Below are 26,495 nucleotides of genomic sequence, written 5' to 3'. Positions count from 1 at the left end.
ATATATATATATATATATATATATATATATATATATATATATATACAGTATTATCAACCAATGAAAAGCATTAACCATTGAGATCGTGCCTAGATAAATACCTGTAAATACATCAGATCCATTGGAACGCAGCTTCTCCCCCCAAAACAGTACAAAAGGTTTCCACCCAGGTTTCCTTAAGCCGTCCTAACTCCCCTGGGAGCAGTGGTGGATAGTAACTAAGTACATGTGCTCAAGTACTGTACTTAAGTACCATTTTGAGGTACTCTTAAGTGACTGGAGTATTTCCAATTTTCTATACTTTTACTTCTGCTCTGTTACATCTGAGTTTCCACCACTGCCTGGGAGGAGGGGCCCTGGGGCGGAGGAGGGGCCCTGGGGCGGGGGGAGGAGGGGCCCTGGGGCGGGGTGCCACATCAGACCTGTGGGCATCAGCTGTGAAAACAAGTGGAGAATGATAACAGATAGGCCCACATTCCATGTTATTATGCTGACTGACTGACTGGCTGGCTGGCTGGCTGGCTGGCTGGCTGACTGACTGACTGGCTGGCTGACTGTCTGTCTGTCTGGCTGGCTGGCTGGCTGGCTGGCTGGCTGGCTGGCTGGCTGACTGACTGACTGACTGTCTGTCTGTCTGTCTGTCTGTCTGTCTGTCTGTCTGGCTGGCTGGCTGGCTGGCTGGCTGGCTGGCTGGCTGGCTGGCTGGCTGGCTGAATCTGAGGCCTCATTCACACGTACCAAACACCAATCAAGCAAATGTTTGGTCGTTTTTTGGGCCACCACAATGCTTTTCCAATAATGGGAGTCACATGGTTTGACCAAACATTTTTGTTTGATGAGGGGGGAGGGGCAGAACACCACCAGCAATCAGCAATCAAACACAAATGTTTGATCATCAATTTGGCATCGATGTATGTGAAAAGTTTAGTTACTAGTTACTTTATAGATTTGATTATTATTGCAAAACATACATTTACCACTTCAGCCCTGTATACATTTTGTCTATTTGAAAATAGTCGATCTACAAGCTCACAATGCGTCGCGAATCCGACACATTGTGAGCTTGTAGATCTGCTATTTTCAAAATATCGTAATACATTTTGATAACTTGAGACAGGACATTCTGCATAATGAGTACTTTTACTTTTAGTACTTTCACTCAAGTATATTTTGAATTCCGGGCTTTTACTTGTAACTAGTATTACTAGTACTGTATTTCTATATTGTAGTATTGATACTTTTACTTAAGGAAATAATGCAAGTTCTTTTTTCCACCACTGTCTGCAGATGAGATACAGTATAGGCCAGTGGTTCTCAACCTATGGATCAGGGCCCACTTGAAAAGTGTTTGTGACCCACCTGACACTTTTCAATATTTATACTTCTACTTCACTAAAAGGTAAATGGTGCATTTAATTTATATAGTGCTTTTATCCAAGGCACATTATAGACTGTGCATTACATTTACCCATTCACACACATTCATACACCGATGGCAGAGGAAACCATGCAAGGCACCAACATGCACATCGGGAGCAATTAGGGGTTCAGAGTCTTGCTCAAGGACACTTCGACACTAACTCTGGGGGAGCCCGGGATCGAACTGGGAACCTTGCAGCCCCATCCGGCTGCTCTGTACCTCTGAGACACAGCCTACTGTACATCTCAGGAGGAAAATCATTTTACGTTTTATTCCACTACAATCATTTGAAAACTACAAGCTCACAATGCATGGCATATGAGCTTCAATTTGTATAATGGGCTACTTTGTTACTGTAAGTCAAGTGGTTCTCAAAGTGGGTTCCGGGGAGCCCTAGGGTTGTTCAGGGCAGGGGAACCTGCAGGGAGTCCCCAGCAAAAGTAAAATAGTTAACAGCATCACAATCATGTTAAACACTTTTGCGATTTATACGTTGGCTATTAAAAAATAGCAGATGAACAAGCTTGTACATGTGCTATCTTAGGACATTTTTAATGTTTTTTTTGTTTTAGTTTTTTTGGCACAAAACATTTTCAGATGGGGCTCCACGACCAAATATATATAAATTTGGGGTCCTTGACACGACAACCAAACAAACAAACAAAAAATAAAACTGAAAAGTCTCTATTATTCTCTCTAAATTCTCTCTAAATTCTCTCTTCAGGGCTGGCTGAAGGACTCGGGTCAACCCCAGTAGAGGGTTTCAGTGGTTAAACACTTGTTCCAGTCCTGCGGGGGGTGGGTCCTGGGCTGCGGGGGATGGGTCCTGGGCTCTGTGCCATCTGTCTGTCTGTGTGGCTGGCCGGTGGAGAGGAGTGTACAGTAGGTTGCCCAGCAGGTCCGTCTGTCTGCCTGTGCTCAGTGTGCTGGGATGATGGACGGATGGAGCTGAGCTGGGAAGGCTCCCAGAGAGAGGGGGCTGAGCACATGTGTTGGCAGGACATGGCAGGTGGCGCGCGCTGACTTGACAGCAATTAAATGTACAAATCTTTGATTAAGCCCGTGGGAAGGCAGTCATTAGCAACAGTGAATGGGCTCTCTCTCTCTCTGCCTCCCCGGCTCTAGGGACACGCATACGCACACATGCACACGTACACACACACACACACACACACACACACACACGAGGAAACCCACACTGTCACACATGCTGGCTTGCATAACAATTATCACATACGCACACACACTTTGTATAATGTCTACACTATGAACACACATGCATGCACGCTTTTTACATTGAATATTGCATAATACACATATACCCATTCAGGTGACATTGAGGCTGATGTGTGAGTGTACAAATTGTCTTGGCATAATATAGTATGTGCTGTGCGGTTTACTGTACTGTACAGTACAGTACAGTACAAGTTGCCTCAAAGCTAAATGCCTAAATTGTAATTTGTATTTTCCCTTTTACCCTGAATGGACGTGTGGGAAACAAACTGCATGTAAAGACCAATGTGTTAAAGGCTGTATGTAACGTTCTTTTCTTTACCCATCATTTCCCTCTATAGCAGCAGGCATCATCCACTACATCCAGTAGTGTGGTGGTGTTTACCACCATACAGTGGTGGGGAAAAAAATACTTGCATGTTTTATTTATGTAATGTAGAAATTCTGTTACAAGTAAAAGTCTGGAATTCAAAATGCACATGAGTAAAAGACATGCAAATGTATTGTCATCAAAAAGGCCTTAAAGTATACCAAAAGTAGAAAGTACTCGTTATGCAGAATATCCCATTTTATATTTTCAAATATTATAGTATAAAATGTATTTTCAAATGTATACAAAATAGCCGATCTACAAGCTCACAATGTGTCACGATTGTAGATCGGCTATTTTCAAATGGCCGAAATATAGGGCTGAAGTTAATCAATGTCTTTATCAGAGGCAATCGATACAATACTTGTATGCAGCCCTAGGTACCATCTTCACTCCTGTCAAACATAATAGCTAACAAGTCCCTGGGGAGTGAGTGACTGCTTCCTTTCCTGTGGGATTCAGGGTGACGATTGCCTTCCTCTCACTAACGAGAAGGAGTTCATTCCCTGTGCATGTGCCTTCACAAGGTCTGCTCATCAAAATGTACCAAAGAAAGTAGAAAGTAGTCATTATGCAGAATGACCCGTTTCACAAGTTTTCAAATGTATAAAACATATTTTGAAAATAGCAGATCTACAAGCTCACTTTTAGATTTGAGCTGTTTTCGAATGGCCAAAATGTATAGGGCTGATGGGTAATGTGTGTTTTGTAATAATAATCAAAATCTACAAAGTATAGTAACTCATCTTTTCAAATAATTATAGTACCATAAAATTACAATATTTGCCTCTGATATGGAGAATACTCCAGTAAATAATACATTTAATTTTTTTTAAACTCAAAATTAAGTACAGTACTTAAGTAAATGTTCTTAGTTACTTTACACCTCTGCTAATGAGAGAGAGATAGAGAGTTCATTCGGTGTACGTGTGCCTCCCTTTACAAGGTCTGCTAATATCCACACATACACAAGTTAACACAACACTGTCAAAATGTCCAGTTAACCCTCGAGGGTGATTTATACTCAGTTGTGTGCCGTTGCCATGCTGCTAGAAATAGCTTGTCTACAAGCTACACTTACGGGTGCGTTTGTGTTCCATTAGTACAGAACACACTCTGAGTTATAGTATAGTCGCTACAAAAAACATTTTAGTTGAAAACTCGTTTTTATAGTCATAGTTCTATATAGATATAGTAATCATTGCTGTAGACTAGTTGCTGTAGAGTGTTTGTTCAGCAGCAGGGCTCTGCCAGCCTCTCTCTCCAGCTTTACTGAACTTTATGCTAATTTAATTTAATGCATAATATTTTACTTGCTTACTTGATTTGATTTAGGATGCTGAAACTGTAATCTGAAGACTCATCTCTTCAGACGCCACCTTAGTCCGTAGCACACCTTGCAAAGGTTCATTTCTACACTCAGTTTGTATATAGTTTCAATGCACAGATTTCTTTTTTTCTGTTTTTCTTTTTTATTATACCGTTTAGACTGAGACAGATGATCCTAGATTACTATTATATGCATTTGATGTATTACCTTGCTTACTGTAAATCGCTCTGGATTAAGAGCGTCTTCTAATTGTAAATTGTTGTTATGCACGCACACATGCAGACACAGACACGCGCGCACACACGCACGCACGCGCGCGCACGCACGCACGCACGCACGCACGCACGCACGCACGCACGCACGCACGCACGCACGCACGCACGCACGCACGCACACAGTGTGATTATGTCATCATACACAGTCTACAGTAATGATGGGGATGTGTGAGAGTCCAAATGGGAGGGTCCTTGTCTCAGCTGGCACTAAGGTTCCCATGGAAGGCTGTGGTGTAAAGTAACTAAGTACATTTACTTATAAGTACTGTACTTAAATACAATTTTGAGGTATTTGTACTTTACTTGAGTATTTCCAATTTCGAATACTACGTTTTTGCTCCACATTTCGGATCCAAATATTGTAGCCTACTTTTACTCATTTACTTTTACTTTTACTACTTTTCTCATACATTTATTTGAAAACTTTAGTTACTAGTTACTTTGTAGATTTGGATTATTATTACAAAACATGCATTAACCACTTCAGCCCTATATATATTTCGGCCATTTGAAAATAGCCAATCTGCAAGCTCACAATGTGTTGTGATGCAACGCATTGTGAGCTTGTAGATCGGCTATTTTCAAAAGATTTCTATACATTTGAAAACTTGAAACGAGACATTCTGCACATTGAGTACACATTTTGATACCAATACATTTGTACTTTTACTCAAGTACATTTTGAATTCCGGACTTTTACTTGTAACAGAGTCTTTCTACGTTGCAGTATTGATACTTTTACTTAAGAATTGTGAGTACTTTTTCCCCCACTGATGGAAGGACACAGCTCACAACGCATCACGAATGTGACGCGTTGTGAGCTTGTACGTATATCTGCTATTTAAACACTAGCAACACCAGCGTGCAACTATAGTTGCGAAAGCAGTGAGCAGCTTACTATGGAAGCCAAGCAAAACTGTCTGTCTTGTCTGTGCGTGTGTCACGCTGTGACACCACCCGCCCGCCACCAGAGGGCGCAGCTATATCACACACACAAAAAAATAAACACGCACACGCACAAGCACGCGCACACACACACACACACACACACACACACACACACACACACACACACACACACACACAGTCTAAAAAAAAGAAAACGTATGTAATTTATTCTAATTGTTGTTATTGCAATTTACGAGCTGCGTTCGCTTCCTGCGTTCGCACGTCTTACTTTATCAATCAGTCTTAAAGTCAGTTTAATCAAAGTATTCACACATGTTCACAGGGAAACCCTGCACAAAATATATAAAAAAAAGTAAAACATACCTTTTTTTTGTTCTATAAATCCGCACAAAAATGTTGTGTTGCCAATTATTTGGCGGCCACTTGCAATACTCTCTTTGCCCACCAGTAGGTCATGGCCTACAGCTTGGGAATCGCTGCTGTTACTGAAATAAACAGAATCCAGTGGCTTTGATGGAAACCAAACAAACTGGTACGCTGACAACTGGTATGCTTTGGAAAATGTTGGGCAGTAAATGTCAACTACACTATATACAGTGAGTCACAGGCAAAGGCCTAAACACGCCAGACCACTGGTATGCACACGTTTAACCCTGTTTAACTGAGTCAGATAGCCTGACGTCACAGACACGACTATTGCATGTTTATTGGCCACAGCCATTTAGAGTGTATAGGTTAACCCAGCACTTTTGAAAACGTTTTGTTCCCAGGGCACACCAACTGACAAGTCAAACTCTCAAGGCTCGTGTGGATTCATAGCGGAAATCTACAAGCTCACAATGTGTCACATTTGAGTTTGTATATTGCTATTGGTATTTTTTGCCATTTTAAAAACATTTCTAAAATATTTTAAAGCGAATTAAAAATACATAGTAAATATTTCTACAGTAAATTAAAAAATAATAACATTGTAATTATAGGCCAATAATTATATTTGGATGTCACAAAATGGATTGAAAAATTTTATAGCGCTTAAGAATAATGCTCAAAGCACTTTTTTATGATGTTTTATTGGGTTTTTTCCATTTTTTAAAATACAAGACAAGGAACATGGTACACAAAAACAAAACAAAACAACACCATCAATGACAAAACACATACCCACCCACCCGCTAGCCCTGAGGGGAGAATAGACTGTATAATAGAACAATAATGAACAATACTTATAAAGAATAATTGGGGGGAAAAAAACTTGTAGGCAAGAGATGACCATATAAAAGAAGCTAGGAAAGAGAGGGAAATTAATCAATTGTAGTTAAAGAATTAATATATAAAAGAAAAGGGTCCCAGGTTCTAGAGAAGTTATTCAATGAGCCTCTAGTTGAGAATTTAATTTTTTTCTAGGTGAATAAAGGATGATAGGTCTTTTAGCCAGGATGTCGTGGCAGGGGGGTTAGGATTTTTCCAGTGAAGCAGAATGCGGCGCCTCGCTATGAGGGAGGCGAAGGCAACTAAATCTGCCTGACACCTACTGAATCTGCCCACCACAGGAGACACACCAAAAATAGCAACTAGGGGACACGGAGGCACAGGAAAGCCAAAGACTGCGGAGAGAGTATCAAAGAAGTGTTTCCAAAAATGAACAAGTTTTGGGCAGGAGTAAAAAGTGTGTGTATGGTCTGCAGGTGAGTGAAGACACCTGGTACAGGAGTCATTAATGTTTGGAAACATTCTGCTCAAAGCACTTTACAATGGTTCATTGGGAGGTGAAGTGGCGAACAGTCGATGCGAGTGAGACTTCCCACATCCACATTCATATTATACACCAATGGTGGCAAGCTCACACTGACCGAGTCATTGGAGGCAATGGGTTTAGTGTCGTGCCCACGGACACTTCGAGATGTACAGGAGTAACCGGGATTCGACCACTGGCAACGACCCACAGATCAATGGACGACCTGTTATAACTCCTGAGCCACAGCCCCAAGATGTAGAAGTTATTTTTCTTATACTTGCATGTAAGATGTAATCTTAACTGCTGTGCCCCCTCTGGGCAACTGGTTTTCCCCCACGGTATAATAAAGGTATCTATCTAGATCTCACAATAGATCTCACAAGAGACCATGTAGTTTTGTGACTAATACTTACTGGCCTACTGTCACACCTTCATTTATGTTTGATAAATGACAGCAGCACTGTCACTTTTTTATGTTTTTTTTTATTATTATTTTCAATCTGTAAGGTATGTTAATTAATACAATAGAACTCATTAATACAATAGAACTCTAATACTAATAAAATACAATTGGGTGGCTGTATTTTGTCTCTCTGCTCTTCTACTGAGAGGCTCTATTTAGCTCAATGGTAAAAATGTCAGCTCTTGTGCAGGGAACCAGGTTCAAATCCGGGGAAGAAGAGAAAAGCTACACATTTTTTTTAATTAAACAAGGCATCAACACACATGCCAATGAATGATTGTCAGACTATTTGAAATACTACAGTCTGTGTTTATCTTAGCCATTAGCAGCAATGTTAAAAATGTATTCTTACAATGAATAGCCAGTTCTGTTTGAAGAGCACGTTTCATACACAGGCACACACTGTAATGCAATTCAAAAGGGTTGTCTGCATGGAAACATATAATACAATATGTGAAACCCATACCAGCAGGGCCGGATCTACCATAGGGCACTTTGGGCACGTGCCCAGGGGCCCTTGGCCACCAGGGGCCCCTCAAAAAAAAAAAAAAAAAAAAAAGTTTTTTTTTTTTTTTTTTTTTTTTTTAGCTCCACATAAAATTTCCCTGAAATAAATGGTGTCTGGGGGGGGTAGGCGACCGGAAATAGGCTAATATAACGGCATAAAACTGCCCCAAAACGGCTCCAAAACCGCAAAAATTTTGCGCGCGCGTGAAGGGGGGGCCCTTCGAGCTTCAGTGCCCAGGGGCCCTCAGAGGTGTTAATCCGGCCCTGCATACCAGTAAGACTCACCCAGGTGCACGCATCCACCTGGATGACGGCAGACGTCTGGGCGAGCGCTGGCCCTTTGGCATCGGGGGTCAGATCAACATATATGGAATTAATTCTGTACTGGAGTGTGTCTCGAGTGTACAGGGTTTGATGAGGTCAGATCAACATATGGAATGTCAGAACAGGTCAGCTCCATATGGAGGGTGGCAGCGGGGGCAGTGTCTCGAGTGTACAGGGTTTGATGAGGTCAGATCAACATATGGAATGTCAGAACAGGTCAGCTCCATATGGAGGGTGGCAGCGGGGGCAGTGTCTCGAGTGTACAGGGTTTGATGAGGTCAGATCAACATATGGAATGTCAGAACAGGTGCCATACCTTTGATTGCTTTTTAGGCCAGCATCAGTGTTTTGTACTGTCTGAGTGTCTGTGCGGGCAGCAACCAGGAGCCAATGGGGAGCGGAGAAGGGAGAAGAATAATATCAAGTCCAGAACATTAGCTATGTCTAGTTTGTCAATTGATTGATTGATGGAAAATTGTATTAACAGTTGTAGAATAAGCACAATTCGAGGAACGCACAATTCGTCAATACATGGTCTGCTAAGAGGATAAACCCTGAGGATAAACCCAGAAAAGCACTAAGACTTGTTTACATTGGGGTCCTCCATTTTCAATTCATCAGAACATTTAATGCTAGTTTTTTGTTTTTGTTTTTTTTGTTTTAAATATCCACAGGTTGACTGTATATCAGCTATACAGTCAACCTGTGGATATTTAGAACAAAATTATTAATTTGTAATACTCAATACCAATATGTGTCCTGTTCTTCCAGAAATAAAGTCAATGAACTGATACTGCTCCACCCGTGCTACCCAGAATTAAATCTTTGGTTGTTGTGATGTCATGATGATTTGGTCTATTCTTCTGAGCAGTTCAAACAAAGGGTCATAATTCATCCTTACACTAACAAGTCTGCAGTAATAAGTGACAGCCATCTCTATAGCAGTCTAATAAAGGGACTAATTTGCACTCCAGGTGAATGCAATTAACAGCTTGGTAATAGAAGAAGCCGCAGTACTCATATGGTTCCCCAATGACCAGAGCTGAGAGCCATTGATCATAATGAAGAAAACCTGGCCTGTGTGAATGTGAACTTTAGATTGGAGCCAGTTATTTTCTTTACATCTACAAAGTCAGTAATTTTGTGTCTCATGTAATGGTTCACAAGATATCAATAAAGGAACCTTGAACCTTGAAATGTTTTTTTGTCTGTTGAAGTTGTGCTTCATCCACAACCCTTGAGTTTTCGATATCAAATATCTAAATACTAAATCAAGCAAAATCAAAACGGTCGGCCGGAACCACCAAACCGGAACCAGTATTACCCAAAAGAATTCCCTGCATCATAATTTTAGGGCCTACCAAATTAAACCCTTGATGCGGCGTGGATCACATGGGACATTTTAAAACGCAGACCAGGCTTTCCTCTGAGATGGAATGTCTGGCCCCACGAAGTTAGTCCAGCACCTGGCTTAAATACAGGCGTAAAGCTGCGTTCAGACCTGAATATATATTCACCTAGTTTGTGCAGCGCCAGGTTGTGCCGCGCCCGTTCGTGCAATTCTCGTCTTTGCATTGACTTTGTATGTAATCGCAGCGCTCTAACCATCCAAGTCTGAACGCACCCTAGAGATGTGCACACAATCCTGAATCCTGAATACAGAATGCAGCCCCTGTGTTCTGTTCTTTCCTTCTCCTGCCTTCCCTTCTAAGAATTACGCCGGGCTCCCTAATCACAGGAACCCGGCCCGGGATGGAGGTGCATGCCTTTGCACATGGCAGCACAAATTAAAATGTCTCCCGCTGCCTCGTCTCTCTAATTCCCTGGCGCTATGCCCCGGCCTGTCCCACACATTACACACACACACACACACACACACACACACACACACACACACACACACACACACACACACACACACACACACACACACACACACACACACACACACACACACACACACACACACACACACACCTCCCCATACGCTGCAGGCAAGGTTATTGATCAACCCCCCACTGGTCCTCCACGCAAGGCCCGAGGACTACCCCAGCGAACATCCAAATGGAACCCTTTTCCGGCATCTGTGAGTGTACGAATAGAACCAAACGGACCCTTTCTTTCTTTTGGTGTGTGTATACAGTACTGTTGATCAACCTGGGGGCCCCAAGCTAAATAATTGATAGTTGGGAAGCAAATCAATGGGTTTGTAACTCAGAAAGTGCATGAATGGAAATAAATTCTTACACTGAGTTAAATAAGCAAAGACAGGGAAGCCCCATATGACACTATTACTGCAAGACACACTTCTTGATTATTCGATTAATTGAAAAGAGTAATCGATAGAACAGAGATTTTAATTATTATTTTTTGGCTCAGGTCACCCCTTTAAATAACTTTTACATCCACGGCACCCCTGAATTATTATTGTTACTTTATAGCACCTTACATTTTATATATGGTACGTAAATTTGTAAATCTTTCCCCCGAAGATGTCACTATAGGAAAACGTATACATCCATTTTCCATTAGGGCATTTTAACCACTTTTAACAGGTTAGTTCATTTTTTTGGCTTGCCATTATTAATATAGTGGTTGCAAAGGTATACCTGAGTCCCGTGGTGGGTGAATATTAAATTGTTCCAGTCTTTGGCGGGAGGCACTGGTGCACCCCTGGACTTTTGTAGCATGGCACCCTAGGGCTCCCCACTTTGAGAAAACATGTGATAGAATAATCGCAAGGACAATAATCGATATCACAGCCCTGGAGATCAGTCACAGATCAGTGACCTCCATAACAACACTAGACACCAAGCAGGACGGAGGCCCTCTGTGTGGGACGCTGTCTGACTCCATTGTTGAGCTGATGACCTGTTATGATAAGAGGAGACATGTTCAATTCATGTGGCCTCCGCTCAAAAGACCGCTCAACAAGATCATGTCTGAGAAGCAGACATCAGAGAACCATGTGCGGTGTGTGTGTATGTGTATGTGTATGTGTGTGTGTGTGTGTGTGTGTGTGTGTGTGTGCGTGCGTGCGTGCGTGCGTGCGCAGCGTGCGTGCGTGCGTGCGTGCGTGCGTGCGTGCGTGCGTGCGTGCGTGCGTGCGTGTGTATTACTATATAGAACATAGAAGTATAGTACAATGTTATGAGAAATAGACCTGGTCCTCACAAAAACAATGCATTTTGTACAGACTTATAGCATGTTACGTAGACAGCACGAGAATTGCATTTTATGTAGTCATAGCACTTTATGTATAGTATAGTATAGTATAGTATAGTATAGTATAGTATAGTATAGTATAGTATAGTATAGTAGCCTATATGTATAGTTTATAGTTTCATTATTTAGATACCTCACTGTTACGTTCTTAGCTTACGCATGTTTCATGATAACTACTTTTTCTGTATGTGATGTATTGCCATGCTTTTTGTTATTGCTTAATGTAAGTGTAATTGTAATTGTAAACAATACTTTTAGAGCTGGGCTCAGGCTACAAAGAGTCGATAGTCAAAGAGTCGATAGTCAAAGAGTCGATAGTCAGAGTCGATAGTCAGAGTCGATAGACAGAGTCGATAGTCAGAGTCGATAGTCAGAGTCGATAGTCAAAGAGTCGATAGTCAAAAAGGCGATAGTCAAAAAGGCGATAGTCAAAAAGGCGATAGTCAAAAAGGCGATAGTCATAGTCAAAAAGGCGATAGTCAAAAAGGCGATAGTCAAAAGGGCGATAAGTCAAAAAGTCGATAGTCAAAAAGTCGATAGTCAAAAAGTCGATAGTGAAAAAGGCGATAGTCAAAAAGGCGATAGTCAAAAAGGCTCAAATGTGCTGACATCATCACATTTGAGCAAGTTGCTATGGCAAAATCTACCCCAATTAGTGTTTTTGTGCAAAACTAGTGCTTGGAATGGCTTCAGCATCATGAAAACCCCCTAGTTTGATATGTCACATGCTACTTAAAGCATAAGGAAATTTAGAAAATATTGCCTTATAATAGGATGTCAATGGTGGCCATACTGTACAGGCCATTTTCAACACTTTCCCCTCAGACAATTCCAGGCAACCTTTTTTCTGTTATTCAGGATATATTGAAGATGCAAAATTAGCTGAGTTTGGTTTTTTTGCAATTAGATTGAGGTCAAATTACATTATTACTAATGCCTGATTGTCTCTGCAGAGAATAATTATGTTTTCGCCCCTGTCTGTCCATCTGTCCGTCCATCTGTCCGTCCTTCCATCTGTTACCAGCTAATCTCCGGCACCGTTGGCCCAGTCACTGTGAAACTGTCCACATACACTCCGAACCTCTGCCCCAAATTTTCCAGAACGGACTGTTATAGCGCCACCATGAGGCTGATTCTTTTTTAGATTACTCCTACCGATTTTATTCATACATCACGCAAATCAGTACGTGCTATTTCTGTAGTCATGTGATCAACACGGATCTGTCAGATTTTCCATATTCCATCCCGATTGGCTAAGATTGGCTTCCAAAGTTTGCAGGATTGGTCCGTTTTGAACAAAATGCCTCAAATCATAAAAGCAATTTATGTAAAATTTTGCATGCACATTCCCACTAGTCTGATGATGAAATGCCACTTGAGAATTTTCAAATCAGCCTCATGGTGGCGCAGGCCAATTCACATTTTTACCTATATACTGCACCGATCTGCATGAAACTATGCATGCACACTCCCTAGAGGCCAAGGGAAAACCTTTAGCGCTACCAGGAGGACGAGTTTTGTAGAACAATTTTTTTAGTTCAGTTTTCAGAATTTTTCTATCCAAAAATCCTCCAAATTGGTACATAGTATGTGATCAAGAATGGATCCGTCTGATATTTTAAATTCCATCCTAATTGGCTAACATTGGCTTCCAAAGTTTGCAGGATTGGCCCATAAATGGCAAATGGTGCATTTATATAGCGCCTTTATCCAAGGCGCTTTACATAGATTGTGCATCAATTCACCCACACATTCAGTCACCGATGGCGGCGGAAACCATGTAAGGCCCATATTGAACAAAATGTCTCAAATCATGAACACAGTGTGCAATTTATGTGAAATTTTGCACGCACATTCCTACTAGGCCCAGGGATGGATTAACCCCCACTAGGGCCCCTGGCCCCATAGAGCACGCTGCTTTTTCTTCTTTTTTTAATCATCTTTTTAATTTTGACCTAAATTTAACACAATAAATGGCCAATGAAGGGCCCCAGGAGCCCTTGTCAGTACCGTGCAGTCCAGTTTCCCCGAAAGACCCCGGAGAGCCAAGGGCCCCTGGGCCTCGACCCCACCGGCCCAATTGATAATTTGGCCCTGACTAGGCCGAAGAATAAATCCCACCCTTTTCACATTGGCCTGTTATAGTGCCACCAGCAGGTGGATTTTTGCAAAACACATTTTGGTCAGTATCATGTCAGTATCATGGTCAGTATCAAGTCAGTATCATGTCAGTATCATGTCAGTATCATGGTCAGTATCATGTCAGTATCATGTCAGTATCATGGTCTGTATCATGTCAGTATCATGGTCAGTATCATGGCCAGTATATCATGTGGTCAGTATCATGCCATAATCATGTCAGTATTATGGTCAGTGTCATGGTCAGTATCATGGTCAGTATCATGTCAGTATCATGGCCAGTATATCATGGTCAGTATCATGTCAGTATCATGGTCAGTATCATGGTCAGTATCATGTCAGTATCATGGCCAGTATATCATGGTCAGTATCATGTCAAACTGCCCTTGCCATTCATTCATTCCAAACATTACTATGTGCCAATGTGTTTACCCGCCATGGTCAGTGTAAGTGTTGTTGGTGGTGTTGTTTTCAAATGTCCTGTTACAGTTACGCACACACACACGCACACGCACACGCACACGCACACGCACGCGCACGCACACGCACGCGCATGCACACGCACACGCACACGCACACACACACACACACACACACACACACACACACACACACACACAGCACGTGCATGTTCTCTGTATAGAGTACTAGGCCAGTTAGGGCTCAGGTGACATGTTCCTGGATAAATGGTAAACAAACATACGGTAGTACGCATTACATCACGTGTGTGTGAAAAAGGACACAGAATACGTAATTGCTGTTCATGAATAATTTCATCACCCTGTGAATGACCCTGTCGATCCAATAGGATGCCTTTTCCTGACAGCTGCCTCTTTAAAATTCATGAATTATGGCAAGGGATAGCAAACTGCTGTTCAGTGTTTCTATCCATTTGATATACTGACTGTAATAAGGACTACGGTAAAAACCTAGACCTATATACAACAACAACAACAAACAAACTACTTGGCACACCCTGATGGCTCAATTCGTCACCTGTGACCACGAGGTCTATGTTGCATATTGTTGCCTCTCTACTTGAATGTGCAAATATCTATCTAAACAATATTTGAACAAGAATGGGATCCGATGATGGTATGGTTTTGATAGCACAGCGGAGAGAGACAGGAAACAAGCAGTGGTGTAAAGTAACTAAGTACATTTATTCAAGTATTGTATACTTAATAAGTACACTTTTGAGGAATCTTTACTGGAGTATTTCTAATTTTCAGTACTTCTACTCCACTACATATAAGAGGCAGATTTTGTACTTTTAATCCACTACAATTATTTGAAAACTTTACTTGTTACTTTATAGATTTTGATTATTATTACAAAACATACATTAACCACTTCTTAAAACCATTTTTTTTATATTAGCCTACTCCTTCAGATTCTGTACAAAACTCCTGCAAATCGGTACACATCTCTATAGACATGTTTTTATAAGTCATCCGAAGCGTTAATATTGTAACCGCGAGGTAGCAACAATTTAGTAATGAGCCACTAACATCGCCGTTCTGATCAAACACCTCAATCTGTGAAATGAAAAGAAAATAGTTATAGCGGTTTAAGAATGCAGTTATCATGGCGGTGGACGACGGGGGAATCATTTCCTTGACGGACCACAGCCGAGCCGACCGTTACCTATAGTGACGCGGAGATGCTGCATGCCAAGTTTCACACCGATTCAGAGCCGTCTGAACTCAGTGGTACTGTACTGTACTGTACTGTACTGTACTGTACTGTACTGTACTGTACTGTACTGTACTGTACTGTACTGTACTGTACTGTACTGTACTGTACTGTACTGTACAATCTCTCCTCCCTGGCCTGTGTGTGTGTGTGTGTGTGTGTGTGTGTGTGTGTGTGTGTGTGTGTGTGTGTGTGTGTGTGTGTGTGTGTGTGTGTGTGTGGCGCAACAGTGACACTTGGTGGTCAACAAACGCTATTTCCGTGCTTGGACGGACACGTGGACACGTACACATAGGGACACACATTGCTGTCTATAGGAGTGGCTAGCACCACTCAAAACTCAATACGTAGTTAGGGCAGAATCCCACAGTACGTATACGTCTAACACAAAGTAAACCATAGGATTGATCTTTTACACATTTAACCACATGAACCCTGGGCTTGGCGTCCCTATTTTGGACATGTCATTATATTGCGGCAGCAGTGGCTCAGGAGGTAAAACAGCCACTTGGGAATCGTGAGGTTCCCAATAGACCGTGAGCCAGGGGAGTTGGTCGGTACCATCGGGCCGACTAAGGCTCATAGTGATTTTTTTGAAGGTATACATGTCTAGAGTTAGAAAATATGTGATAGCATTGCACCAGTGGTAGCTTTATCAGTGCTATCATGCATTTTATTTTATAACACTAGGCGAAAATGACATGGGTCAATATGAAAAACATATAGTAATACACCGCCAAAAAAATGATAGAAAAGGTTTTTCCAATTGGTTCTGGTACCTCTAGGCATGCTTAAGAATATACTGAAAATCTAGGAATATATACATTATGTTACACATATGTTCAGGAAAGGTGCCTTTTTCGAGATGGAATCCAATATGGCTGCCAGGAGCTTAAAATGGCTTTATAAAACTAGTACTAATTAATCATTATTTGGGGTTTTAGGGCTAAAGGAATGTGGCTGAATCAGTGAAAGTGAAATTATCATCAGGTAATTATGTATTGCCAAATCCAAGATGGTGTCCATAGCAAACCCAAAGTGATGTTCTATTGTTGAATAGAGGAAAGAAGCACTGCCGTGGTCCTTGTAATGATGATGATGATGGATACTGCATTTGGTCATGATGAGGCAGGCATCATTATGTCCCTGATGCAGGGTGATACGCATGCTCAGTGAATAAACTGATGTGCTTGTCTTGTTGGTGTATTGGGGTGTATCGGGTGGACCTATAGTATAAAGTACAGAGCATTAGAATGGGACAGTCCTGTGCAACCTCATATCCAAGTGGAATGTGGCAGACCACCAAGCTCAACTTGAAAGTTAATTTGGCTGAGACATACACATTTTGCTAAGGGTGATCTGACACCTGATGAAATGTTCAAGCTACAAATGAGAAATGTTGATAAAGAGGATTTTAACGATGAGGTAGACCAGGATTTGGGAAAGATAATGTTGCTAGTCAGGAGGGCTAGGGCCATGTGGTGGGTTGATTTTATGATCCTGATTATGAGTTGAAGCTTACAGATATTGAATGTAGTTGCAAAAGATAAATATTATCATAGTGTGTTAAGGCTCATTCATAGTCTGGATTTCCAGTGGTGGGGTGACCACCACTCCGGTGGTGAGGTGACCACCGGAGCTGAAATAATGTTGAGCGGTGTTGAGTAAAAACAGAGAGAAGGGCTGGGGCCAGGAATGCATCTTACTTATACAACATAAAAGTGGCATTAACCCTTTTCGGGAGCGTTCCTCCGGTGTTATACACACCGACACTCTACACTCTTTGCGCAGTGAAATCCTTACAAAGAAACCACTGCAACTCGCTTACAGTACAGTACAGTACAGTACAGTACAGTACAGTACAGTACAGTACAGTACAGTACAGTACAGTACAGTACAGTACAGTACAGTACAGTACAGTACAGTAGAGTAGAGTACCATACAGTAGAGTGCAGTACAGTACAGTACAGTACAGAGGAGCACAGTACAGTAGAGTACAGTAGAGCAGATCAGTAGAGTACAGTAGAGTACAGTAGAGCAGTACAGTAGAGTACAGTACAGTACAGAAGAGTACAGCATGAGTATGCCCCCCTTGGCGACGTGTGCAAGCTAGGATGAGCTGGCCGAAGGCCCGTGAAATTCTAGTTCTATACATACAGTATGAAAATGCAATGAGCTGCTCGCTGCTCAGTGGCCTTTTTGGATTATGCAAATTGCCAGTTTGGGCAACCAAGCTAAAATTGTTCTATGTCCCCAAATACAAATCAAAACAAACAAAAAACAACATTATTAGGTTTAGTATTGAACAGATAGAAGACTAAAAGGTAATATTATTAAGGTACTGTATGTATTGGTGAACGGAAAGTTATCTTATGCATTACTTACACTGTACACTTGCACTATATTTAGGTTATTGAATTTCATAAAACATTTCCTTAGAATTTAGTTTATTGAATTTCATAAAACATTTCCTTAAAATTTATGTTAGGAACCTTTGTGCTACATCTTTCATGAAAACAGAAGTACGTCTCATGTTGTCTCTCTTTTCAGAGAAATATATTGTCTGAGCTGTATCCCAACCATTCTTCAAAGATAAATTATCAATAATGAGAGAGAACCATCAGTTTGAAGTAGAATACTTCATTCGGATTTTGAAAATTGTGTTTTGGCATGTGGTTATAAACGGAGTGATAACACACAGAAAGCTACCACCACTGCAATTCTATCACATATTTTCTAATTCTAGACATGTATACCTTCCCAAAAATCACTATGAGGCTTAGTCGGCCCAATGGTACCGATGACCCCAGATTTGGGGTCCTGGCTCACGGCCTACAAGTAGATCACTGGCTCCCCATGGGTTATTGTCCTTGAGCAAGAAGACACCTAACCCCTAATTGATCCTGGTGAGCAGGCATGTGCCTTGCATGGTTTCCTCCGCCATTGGTGTGAATGTATTCCATTCTAAAGCGCTTTGGATAAAGGCACTGTATTAAATGCACTATTACCATTGATTTATTTTACTATAAAGAACCAGCATCATCAGACACTGTTAAAAGTCAGACAAAATAACTCTCCTCTGGTCATTTATTTTTATTGCCAGTGGGGATATATTTGATCCCAGATTCTGGTCTGACTGATTCAGCCAAAAAAAGAGAAAAAACATGATTTTTCAAATAGTATTACAAGTATTATACTTGTCTTAGGCTATTCGAAAAATAAAAAAAATGTTTGAAGTATAATATAGGGCTTTAGTGGTTAAAACCTAAACGCATATAGTGTTAAATTATGCAACATTTAACGCGGGCAGCCTAAGTAAGTTTCCACTTGCATGAAGTGTTGTTTCTCTGCTCTCTGCCACTGTGCGGACCTCTCTCCTTTATGTCTTTCTCGAATCATAACATCAAAACTCTGGTGCTGAGATGGATCAAGCAGGCCAATGTTTTTCCAGGAAGATCCTGGCTTCTTTGTTGAGAGCGTGAGCGTGTTTGTGCCTCTTCTCCCTCACTATTATGCTGATGGCGAAGAGGAAATGCCACGAATCGCGTGCCAGTCTCAGCTCACCGCAAAACCCAACTTGGGTGGAGAGGGGCATTTTTCATATAAATCATGGAATATGGCTGTGGGCGAGCCGTTGCCAGGCTGAGAGAGTGAGTGAGTGGCCATAAATAGAGTCCTCGGAGCATGGTGTGGGAGCCTTGAATGACACAAACACAGGAGTTACCGCTGCCTGTATAGTGGCTGCCTGGCTGGGAAATAATAGACCCCATTCTGGCGCTGAGCATTGCCTAGTCAGTAGCCTTGGAGACCGCAGGCGTACCTAGTCAGTGGTGTAGGCTACAGAAAGTTACTTGAATACTGTATGTGTACGAGTAAATCTTTTTGAGCATTTGTATACTTTGCTTGTTTTTTAATTGTTTTGGACACTTAATTGACTTTCACTCCATTAAATTAAAAAAATCACACCCGTGTGAACTGAGTGGTGTAAGGTCTTATATAGACTGATCAGCTGTGGTCTGACGTAATGTCTGACGTAATGAAATAACAGGATCTGTGGTCTGACGTAATGTCTGACGTAATGAAATCACACCCGGGTGAACTGGGTGACCGTAGCATCCATGCTCATTTTTTGAGCACAGACAGACAGACAGACACGTAAACTAACAAAGCCAGTCGTAGGAGTGGTTTACACCACTCAAAAAGACAATTATTTCACTTTTGACGGGGAGCCACAAGCCCAAAAGCTTCAATCAACCTGTGATGTCATGACATACTTTTTATTTGTGTTTTTGAGTGGTGTAAACCACTCCAACAACCAGCTTTGTCTGTATCTATGTTTGTGTACCTGTGTACGTGTCCGTGCACAGGTGAGCATGGTTACCATGGTCACTGACATTACGTCAGACCACAGCCGATCAGGCTATATAAGACCTTGCACCACTCAGTTCACACGGGTGTGATTTATTTCTATTCACTTGGTCATTAAGGTCCACAGAATGAGAAGCCTGCTCTGCCGGAAACATCGCGAAAGAAAGTTATGGCCATTTTTGTATACCACGTACACCATAGAGTTTTCCAAATTTCATACTTTCATACTTTAAGTAACATGTGACATGTCAAACTAGGGGGTTTTCATGATTCTGAATCCATTCCAAGCAATAGTTTTGCACAAAATGCACTCCTTGGGCTAAAAATGGCCATAGACGTCATGACAAATGTGATGAGGTCAGCACATTTTGGGCACATTTGGGCAAGTGGCTATGGCTGCTTTTAGCCCAAGGAGTGTTTTTTGTGCAAAACGAATGCTTGGAATGCATTCAGTATCATGGGGAAAAAAAACCTAGTTTGACATGCATGTCACATGCTACTTAAAGCAAAAGGAAAGTTTGAAATGTTTTCCTGCCAGGATGTTACAATATTTTAGGCCAATAAAAAAGACAAATTTCCCACTTTAAACTACTAGGAAAGCTGCCTATAGAACTATGATGATTGATTGATTGATTGATTGATTGATTGATTGATTGATTGATTGATTGATTGATTGATTGATTGATTTAATACTTTATTAACCTAAGAAGGCCATGAGCATAATAACTGACCCCTCCCACCCTTCCCACCATCTCTATGACCTCCTACCATCTGGTAGGAGGTTCAAGAGCTTAGGGGGAAGCACAAAATGTCATTTCCAGCAGCGTCTTTAAGTTATTTTTAGAGTTAGGTCCGTGACATCATCTTTACGTTCTACGAATCCAAGTACGCCTCTTGTCTCAAACTACTGGATGAGATGAAGCACAACCTTCTGCTGGATATGTATCTGGCTCCTCATGTCAGAACACTGTACACACACATCAGTCCAGGACCAGGTCGTCCAACAATTCCTTCCCCCAAACCAGGGGTGGCGGGTATATACAGTATATAGGAATAAAGGGACACAGAGAGACACATACAGTACGGACATCTCCATATATGGGCATAAAAGGGATACAGACAGATGGGTGCATGGAACGGTACTCTGCACTTCCGGTTGTCCAGAACCAGCACAAAAGCCTCATTTGGTATGCTTGAAAAAGAACTCCATATGGGAATAACGGACACATACATAATAACTGGGTGGGGCATGGATTTCCGGTTGTCCAGAACCAGCACAAAAGCCTCTGCCCGGGCTCTGGACCTACCCGATCACCCCTATATTTGGATCTGGCCTGTTCTGATATCACAACACGGGTACCACTCTAGTTATATAATGTGCAACATTATATAGGCTATATTGACAGCCCCCTGGTGACAATCAGGTAGGCTAATAATACAGCAAGGTGACTATTGGTGGCATAGGCAAAACAAATTTAAACATCCCAGGTGGCCAATCACGTTTGCGGATGGATTTTGCTTTGCGGCCGGATCGGGATGTGATTGGCTACTTGGGATGTCTGTAAACAGTCTAAACATCCGCCAACCAAGACGGAAATAGACTATTATCATAAAAAAAAAGATATGAGGGTTTTTTCAAGGCAAAGGATCAACAAAATAATTATTAAAGCTGTCAGCACCACCATTGACCGCATGGTCAGAACCCCTGCTTTCTCCTGCCAATGTTGTCTGCTCTCTCTACGTTTTAATGTTTTTAAACGGCTTTGCCTCTTTTTTAAATGTTTCTATTGTTTTTAAATGTGAAGCACCATGAGTTGTGGAGAACGGTATTTTTCTCTCCTGTATGCCTACCTAGTGTATATTGTGGAAGTCCATCCATCCATCTTCAACCGCATAGTCTAGTCGCGGGGGCAACAGCTCCACCAGAGAGCTCCAGATTTCCCTCTCCAGAGCAACATTAGTAACTGCCTCCTGGGGGACCCTGAGGTGATACGAGGACAGTGAGTCGATGTCATCCCTCCATCTCATCCTTGGTCTGCCTGGGTGTCTCCAGAGGGACGTGCTTCGAGGACCTCCCTAGGGAGATGCTCGAGAGGCATCCTAACCAGATGCCTGAACCACCTAAGCTGGCTCCTTTCCAGGCGAAGAAGCAGCGACTCTATTTCGAGTCTACATGTGACTGAACTTCGCACCATATCTCTAAGGGTGATGCCAGCCACCCGTCGATGAAAACTCATTTCGGCCGCTTGTATTAGCGACCTTATTCTTTCGGTCATGACCCACACTTCATGACCATAGGTGAGAGTATAAGATTAATGCTCGGTCCACATTTTGGTGGCAGCATATATAGTAGAAGTTTGTTTGGATTCTGCAAACGCTCCAAAATGCCGTTTCATATCTCCTCCTCCTGGAGCTCCTGTCAGTCAGATAAAGAAAAAACAATACATCTGAGGTGCCAGGAAACAGCGGCTGCAGTGTGCTTTGGTCTCCGGGGCAAACATTGACACAGACACTGCACTGTCAAGTTCCATTTCGGGAGATTTCTTACATCATACAGAGAACCCAGGAGGTTATAGGGAGTATAGACTATAGATCCATTGCTGCGACGGTAGTGATCAAAACAGTGTCAAAACAAGTTGAGGAGGATTCCCCTCCACAAGGCGAGCGTGACAGTACAAAGAGCTCAGGGAGAGATGACTGATGTGGAATGCGATTGACCTGGAAGTTAAAGCCAGTGCTTTCATTGGTTCCAGTGATTCATAAATTACAGGGAGAGAGAGAGCAGTCGAGACAGCCCAGCGTCGTCAGAAACTCCAAATATTAAAAGAGTGAGGAAAGGACAGAGAGAGAAAGAGGGATGAAAGAGTGTGTGAAAGAAAAAGTTCTCTGTGTGTATGCGTGCGTGCGTGCATAAATATCGCTGTGAGAAGAACCAGATGTGCAAAGGCATTATCCTGGATAATGAAGAAATTCATTTTGTTAAGAGACTATTTTAGAGTCAGTTGGTTGGGGTTATAGCCTAAAGGGAATAATTATAGTAGCCTGTGTGTGTGTGTGTGTGTGTGTGTGTGTGTGCGTGCGTGCGTGCGTGCGTGCGTGCGTGCGTGCGTGCGTGCGTGCGTGCGCGTGTGTGTGCATGAATAATACTGAATACGTGCTATGCGTAGTACTGTACGTACATGTGTGTAGCCACGCTGGGTGCCTTATCAGCGCAGAGGTCAGCTGAGGACATGGCTCACATCCCCAGACTGCCTGTTCTCAACCTAACCAACAGTTGGTCTACACATCTGTTTCACATCTCTCTCTCTCTCACTCTCCCATAGTAGGCCTACCGTTTTGTCATGCCTCAAAGTGGACCAATTTCATAACAGGATGACGATGCAGAGCAACAATTTTTTTCTCGCCGTTATCATCCAGCCAAGTTACTGTAGTAGTAGCCTGGAAATGTATTTCAGGCCAGGCCAGGGAAAAGTCTTGCAGGCCTGTTTGTAATGCTAATAGTAAGAACGCAGGAGGTTGGCATTCTAAACTCAAGGCTTACTACAGGGCTGTAAACTGGGGCGACGAGAGGCCAGGTAAGGATGAAAACTGAGACTCTGTGGATGCAAAAAATAGCTTTTACTTACAAAAGTGCAAAAAGTGACAGATCTCTCTCTCTCTCTCTCTCTACGTCGTTCACAGACGAGCCCTCCATTGTTGCTTAAAGTCACCCCGGTTTTCCATACATCTCGCCAGTTTGTTGGCTATCCCGGATGTAGCTGAAGTAGCTTGATGTAAACACTTCCGAGGCGATCGACAACAACGGGAGCTGTGATTAATTATAACGTGAACTTTCATAATTCAATAAGAACCTAAATGTCATCAAAGTCGTCTTTGGCAGTGAAAGCCATTGGGAAAAACGTCGTCAAAGGCATATTTGGCGCCCCACCTGATCTTATACTACAGTGTCACGTAAAAGTATTAAAAGTAGGATCTGGTATTTATTGTAGGTCGGCAATTTTCAGCATGCAACCAAGTGTAAAATCAGCCATTATGATGCCATCAAGGCCTGCCAAAATACATTTTTGTTGCCAAAATCAACTGTAGATTTAGTCTATTAAAATCTTATATTCAGTCGACTAAAACTAGACTAAAACTAAAACTTTTCAGATGATAAAAATGTGACAAAAGCTAAATGATTTTTTGGTCAAAACAAAGACTATGACAAAAACTAAATCAAAATTAGCTGTTTCCTCCCAACAGAGACGATATACCCTCTATTCGTAAATAAATTGATAGGGATTGCTTTTGTTCCGTCTACCAAATCTCTTTGGCTATTTTTAAATAGGGCCTAAGTGGAAATTGGTCATTATGTGTTAATAATCTAATGTACAAAGTAACTACGTAGTTGCAACTACTCAAATAATGCAGAGTACAATATAGACAATATAGTACAATATACAATATTGCCTCTGAGATGGAGTAGAAGTATCATACTCAAGAAAAGTTCAAGTTCTTCAAAATTGTATTTAAGTACTTGAGTGAATTTCTTTCCACCACTGCAGGGTAATGCTAGATAAAGCAAGCATACAAGCAGCCGATAACGGCCAAATGGAGACCTTGGCTCTGCAAATACAGCCTAGTAAAAAGCAATATTCTCCCCCTTTTTTACACCAATGTGGTTATGCGTGTAAAATGTAAAAGCCAGCAAATAAAAGAGAGAATGGTATTTCACTTCATTTTCCTCTAAATCTATTGTGGACACTGCACTCTGCAGAATTTCTGAACAGGGCACTAAAGTGGCTATCCAACTCTTAAGAAGATATGGCCTTTCAATAGCAGAATCATTTCTCAGCCTTATTAGCTTTAACAGTCCACTGTAACCTTTATGGCACCTTTCTGTTACTTGGCAACATCTGGACAGCGTGCAGGAAAAGCTAGGTAGCTAGCTGGATGGATGAACTGTGTGGACTAGAGTTGATTTTGTCAACTAAAACTATGCCGGAAAATGTTTGTCGATTACCTTTTTTCATTGAGGAAAACTAAATAGAATCTAAGCTATGATAACTAAATATATTGACAATTTTGTTAACAAATAAAAACTAGACTATTAATAAATGGATTATTTGGAGAAGAGATCCAGAAGAAATAAAAGAAAAGTCATTTTATGATTGGTTGCATGCTGAAAATAGCAGATCTACAAGCTCACAACACGTCGCAGCGTGACGCGTTGTAATGTCCCTGGGACGGGCACTGAAATGTGTCTGTCATACTGACAGACAGCTGATTTCATTTTCATTATAGCTGGTTTTATGTTGATTCATTTTTATGTTGATTTTGTCTGCAGGCATTATTTTCTTTATTATTTCATTTTGAGTTAGAGTGTTTTGGAAGCCAGTCAATAGTGCGTCACAGTCCCGCCCCCCTTTCCAGACCCGGAAAATAATTCCCTGTTCATTTTCCTCATTTTCCTTCAAAAAATATTTATTTAAAGACGTTTACGCCACGAAAAAAAGAAAGAAAAAAAAAGCCAACTGGAGTTGTGACAAATCATGACAATAAACACGTGTGTGCGTGCGTGTTAGGCTGCGCAACAGTGACACTTGGTTGTGAAAACCAACCAGTAAAAAGAACATCAATGTCTATGGTGGGAAAAACCTACCTGCTGCCAGGTGTTGAACAAACACCAAGTAGTTTATGACAAAAACATTTAATGCAGTACACCAGCCACAGTATTTACAACACAATGTAAAGAATGTATTCAGTTTAATTTAGTATTAGGGTTAAGCCACCCAAATATGTATGTAACTACATTTCACAAGGTTAGTGATTGTGATAATGCTGGCCATTGGGCAGAGGCTCCAGGGAGTAGACAGGTCCACAAGTACTTTTTATTTACCTTGAAAGTGCAGTGCGAGTCAGCGACAAAGTACAAGAAATAAATAATACTGGCCAAAACAACATTCCAATAAAACAAAACAAACACTTGAAAAACTATATACAATCAAGAGACAAGCAGGAACTGGTACAGGCTTTTCCCTGGCTGGCAGTTCTCCCCTGTTGTCTCTTACCTAGCCTCAAGTGAGACTGAACTGCCTCCACCTGCAGCAATCCTGCTCTTAAACAGGTGGGGCAAACCATCCTCTAATTAAGTAAGTGGTCATTAGTTAACTCGCCACACGGCTAACTAAGCCTATGAGTAATCCTTCCACATTACTATATACATTAAAGGAATACTAGATATACAAACACTCAACTATTTCACAGGTCCAATTCATTTAGAGAACCTAACATAAATAAAACCAAACATAATACAGACAGGAACAAACACCCCTCCTACTCAACAGTACTTGGCACCCTCCAATCTAGAGAGGAGTGCCAGCACTGCAGAGGGGAGACAGGTGACAGACATACCAATGCAACTTCAGTGTCAATAAATACAAATAAACATTTACAACTCTTTCAACCATTGTGTTAATTACTAAAAATGTAATTTGTACAATATATATAAAACCGTTACTTC

This window comes from Electrona antarctica (assembly GCF_951216825.1).
Source record: "Electrona antarctica genome assembly, chromosome: 11".
In the NCBI taxonomy this organism is placed as follows: Eukaryota; Metazoa; Chordata; class Actinopteri; order Myctophiformes; family Myctophidae; genus Electrona; species Electrona antarctica.
The sequence above is the reverse complement of the archived record's forward strand: the minus strand, read 5'-3'. Positions refer to the sequence as shown.